The sequence below is a fragment of the Galeopterus variegatus genome, unplaced genomic scaffold (assembly GCF_000696425.1).
Source record: "Galeopterus variegatus unplaced genomic scaffold, G_variegatus-3.0.2 Scaffold4237, whole genome shotgun sequence".
Lineage (NCBI taxonomy): Eukaryota > Metazoa > Chordata > Mammalia > Dermoptera > Cynocephalidae > Galeopterus > Galeopterus variegatus.
The window spans coordinates 144,942-149,834 of record NW_007730348.1 but is presented as its reverse complement, the minus strand read 5'-3'; the positions used below and the strand labels follow the sequence as shown (position 1 = coordinate 149,834).

The window sequence follows — 4,893 nt, the reverse complement described above, 5'->3', positions numbered from 1 at the left end:
GCATTTCTTTGCAGTTTCCACATCTTGGCTTTCACAAAGTTGAATGGTCCCCAGGCCTCAGGAAGTATTGGCTGTGCCCAGGCTGAGGGCTGTTTGCAGAGGTGGCTGGCTGTGGGGAACTGCCAACAGTGGCCCAAAGCTTCGAGATGTCTGGGAATGGGCGCTGGGAGCCAACAGCTCAATTCAAGGGAAGGAGGGTGGGGAAGGAGGGGAGGAGCCACCAGGGAAGGACACTCTGGCCCACATGTCAGAAGACAGAGGCTGGTTGAGGCCTGGACTCCCAGAGGGTCCAAACTGCCCAGAGAACAGGGAGGCTGGGACCCAGGTGGCTCTGTGGTGTGACGTGGGGCAGGCCCCTTCTGCTCGGGCCTCCCTACCCCACCTGCAGGATGAGATGCGACGGGCCTGTGTGTCTTCTGTTCCACCTGCAGCCTCAGAGCAGAGGCTGGGCCCAATCCTGGTAAATAGGAGTTGGGTCCCTTGTGGACAAAACAGGTGTTTGGACCAAATTGCTCCTCTCTTAAGTGTAGTCTTTGGTTCCATGTCCATGGGAACAACAACAGTAAAACACAAAGCGCAGTCTCTAGCCAATTCCGACTTCTGGGTTACCTGCTGATCACTCTCTCTGCATCCTGTCCCAGGCCTGGCACCTACCAGGTGCCCCCTCAGTGGAATGCTGAGGCCTCTGCCTGTGACATGCACAGACGGGGTACCAGGTGCAGAGAGCAGCCCTGGGGTTTGCCCTGTCAGTGCCCAACTAGCAGATCGGCTGGAGGGGTCTCTGCCTGAGCGCTGGGCTGGGTGTGCTCTGCCATTGTGGGTGTGGCTCCGTGGCCAATAGAGGCTGGCCTGCTGGGGTGCCCACAGCCCATTTCACCAAAACACAGTTCTCACCCCTAGGACCTGTTTTGGCCAGCCCTGGCAGGAGACATGATGTCGGACAAATTAATTCCCCCTGTGCCTCAGTCTCCATATCTGTGAAATGGGACTAGATCAGGGGGACTAGATCAGGGATAGCAAACCAATGCATCTACCCCTTCTGCACCCCAGGCAAGCATCCACTAGTCACAGGCTCTTTCCTTGCGGGCAGGACATGGCCTTTGAATCCCTCCTCACTAACACAGGCTCTAGGGTTAGTGGTTGCCAAGGGTTCTTCCTTCCCTGCCTCGTTTTATTCCAGGATTCCCCTGGAGTGGGGAGCCTGCTGGAGGGGCATCTCGCTCATGGGGAAGCCAGTGGGTTTCTGGTGGTTTGTCTTGGCCTTGGAAGACTTCATAGCATGGAGGCTGGTGTGAAACAGGCAGAACTGTTTTTAGTACATGGGATCAGGGATGTTCGCAGCCTGGACCTTTGACCTTGAACCACTCTGGTCTAACGAAGTGGTGAGAGCCAGGAGGAGGTGTGTCCTCCTTTGCCCTCTGTGCGTCATCATGCAGGCCCCCGGATCCATCCTGCCAAGCCTCAGCACCCTCCAAACTGTACGGCAGGGGATTAAACGCACACATTCCGACCCGGCCACCTTTCAGCTACATGATCATGGGCAAGTACTTAATGTCTCTGTGCCATAATTTCCTCATCTGAAAAATATGGTTGATAATAGACCTGCTATGTGTGTTGTCTGAGGCCGCTGTGCGTGCCCAGCACACAGGACTACATGGATGCTCGAAAGGCTGCACCAACCAAGTCACTTCTCACAGTCATCTGTGGTGTCTGTAGGTCCTGCCGATGTTTTAATAATCCTCACAGGAACAGGTGCCTGGGCCATCCAACCAACCATACTCCTCATAGGAGCTGAGCTCTGAGAAGCGTGTTTTCTTGGAGTGCTGCCTGAGCCCACCCTTGCATGCGCCCTAATCCTTAGACCAGCCTGTCCCCGCTTCTAGCCCTGCCCAGGCTCACCAGTCTCAGGGGATACCTGCTGATCCATTAATTCAGAAGTTGGGAGGTTTCACTTCAAAGCAGAAACCTTTATTAAGACATAAGCCAACAGAAGCCCATGGCACCAAGATTTCCCCGCGGAGAAACAAGTTGGGGAAAAAACGCATGCATCTAGGAAAGCTTTGGCATTGAAAAAAACAAACAAAAGACTGTAGTCACAGTAACAGCAGCAGATATTCTCCTAACCAAAAAGTCAATGGTGTTGTTTCAAAGCAAAACCAAGAGGCAGCCCAGGAGTCCCCCGTAGTCACAACCTCAAATTCCCACCACTAGGTCTAATGTGGTCCTGCTTGTGAAAAGGAATCGCTGCTGGAGTTTCAGGACTGTATTTTGTGACTCTGCGAGGCTTCCCTGAGGCTGAAAACCCTCCTAGGGGCTGGGTAAGTACGGCAGTGGGAGTTTCTGCAGAGGCAGGTGGCTGTGAAGTCTGCATGACAGGAGTGATGGTCAAAATATTTAACAAACAGCACAACTGGAGCATGACCGGTCAGAATGGAACCACTGGAGCAGACCCCAGGCCAGGCCTCAACCCGTTAGCTGCTGCGTTGTGGGCAGCTAGGGGCAGGGACCTGAGGCCGAGGCTGGGCACCGCACTAGTGGGGGAGGGCCTTGACCAGTGCTGTGACCATCTGGTATGGACGTACACACATCAATATTCTGACAACCCAAGTGTGGCACTGGCGAGTCCCAGGCTGGTTGCTGGCACCCTACAAATGGTGACCACGCCGAACGCAGGGGCAGATCACCCCAGGCCAGGCCTCAACCCGTTAGCTGCTGCGTTGTGGGCAGCTAGGGGCAGGGACCTGAGGCCGAGGCTGGGCACTGCACTAGTGGGGGAGGGCCTTGACCAGTGCTGTGACCATCTGGTATGGACGTACACACATCAATATTCTGACAACCCAAGTGTGGCACTGGTGAGTCCCAGGCTGGTTGCTGGCACCCTACAAATGGTGACCACGCCGAACGCAGGGGCAGATCCCCACCCCCACACCTGCCCCCTACCTCTTGAGCCCTTTCTCCTTCAGGGGCACCTCGCTCAGGCCAGCGCCCTGCCCTGCCCAGTGCCTGCATTTCTCAATGGGAAGAGGTTTGTGGCCGCTGCCTGTTAGGACCCTCCAGGATGTAATGTGGCCTGTGAAATGCTGTAGTTTGAGAGTTTGCCTGATACCCACGCCAGCCCACATGTACCCAGCCCACATGTACCCCAAACAACTCACAGACTAGCCCTGCCTGCCTTATCCATCGCCACCCACCACCCTTCTGATTGCTTCCAACCAGCAGTCACCTGTCGGCAGAGACATCCTCCCCTATGAACTGAGCCTTACTTGGCAACGTCCCCCTGGACCCTGGGTTGAGCCTCCCCAATGGCGGAGGATGCAGGTTCCCTTCAGGGTTTCTTCAGAACCCTGGCAGGCTCTGCCTGGTCTACAGCGAGGCAGCGTGGAACCTCGGCCAAGCACTGTTGAGCTGGAATCCTGGGGACTTGCGGTGTGTGCCCAGCCAGCCCCTTCCCCTCTCTGGGCCTGTTTCCCATCTGTACCTGAGGGAGTGGGCATGGCTGAGCCCCCTCTGACCTGCAGCTGGAAAGTGCTGTTTTGAAGATTCTTCTTCTTCATGAAGACACTGGGATTTACTGATTCTGTGGAAACCCAGTGTGTCAGGCAAGGCCACCAGGAGCCAGCACATTCCACTGGAGAGATGGGGAAACTGAGGCCCAGAGTATGAAGCCCACGGTGGAGCCCGGCCTGGAACCAGTGCTCTCCCACCCACCCCTGCTGCTTACTTTCTGAAGGCCAGATACTACCTTTGACCTTACCTCAGACTCTACCAGATCCTGGGGCTGGGTCTCATGTGGCCTCTTCACAAGACACCTGCTCTGGTGCTGCTGCAGAGCAAGCCAGACCCTGGTGGCTTTAATCGCACTTGCAGAGGGCACTGCGGAGTTACTGCAACTTCCATGGAAACAGGGCGTGCTAGGTTTCAGCTCACGGGTCCCAGGGAGGGCAAATGCTATGAGAGTGGCGAACTTCACCTCTCGGCTGCACCACCAGCAAACGGGATGACAGCCCCTGCCCGGCTCTCCCCACACGGCCACGAGGACCAAAGCAGGCAGCTCGGGGGCTGGGCCTCATGCACTCTTCAGTATGGTGGCTTTGTAAGGGTTGACCATGGCTGTCACTCCAGCACCGTGCTCACAGCAGCCAGGATTTAGATTTTCCCCCTACTATTTTAACTTTTGTAGCAAAACGGGTGAGCAGAGCGTGAAATCAGAGTGCCAGGACACGTGTGCATAAGACAATCCCAGGTGCCGGGAGACTTGCGGCCACTGAGATACTGTTTGTGGTGAAGCTCCTGTTTCCATGGTAATTGAACCAGGAGAGAAAAACCAGCTGGACCATCAGGTCTCTGCTGGTGAGTGAAGGACACACCCTCTTGGGTCTTTCAGAAGGCCAAACAAAGGTGACATGTTCAGGGCCCATGTGCCCTGTTCCCCACCTGCTGCCCACCCCCACAACTGCCAGGAGCAGCACTGAGGAGCTCAGGCCTCCGGAGAGTCCAGTGAGAGGACTTCACTGGGCAGGATGTCATGTGCGCAACATTTATTGTACTTAATGAAGCCCTCCAAGAGCCAGGGTGTCCCTCCTGTCGGCCATGCCTTTGGGGAGAAAGCTCAGAAACGGAAAGTTTCACAGAGCAAGGGTAGGGCATGGGGAATGCTCTGGAGGAGACCATCCTCGATAGGCAAAATTTTCCCTAAAAGTTCTCCAGCTGCAGAAGCCCAGGTTGGAGGCTAGGGGGTCCCTGCTGGCCCCAACTTCCCCAGACCACCTCAAGTTCTGCCCTGGCCCCTCTCCTGGCTCCAGGAATGGAGGTTCATTCCCGATGGCAGAGATCTGGGATCTCCTCGTGGGTTTGAAAACAAACAATTCTTCTCCTACTTGACACATTCCGTCC

At 55.8% G+C, this 4,893-nt stretch overlaps 1 protein-coding gene across 1 annotated transcript in view; it reads right to left on the bottom strand.

Annotated features, from left to right (window-relative positions):
- Positions 1 to 4,521: 4,521 nt before the first annotated feature.
- The window catches only part of ASB2 (ankyrin repeat and SOCS box containing 2), a 33,053-nt gene continuing 32,681 nt past the window's right edge, over positions 4,522 to 4,893 (bottom strand). The window contains exon 10 of the mRNA XM_008587062.1: positions 4,522 to 4,767. The gene's annotated coding sequence lies outside the window, so the exon portion shown is untranslated. The remainder of the gene's footprint in view (positions 4,768 to 4,893) is intronic.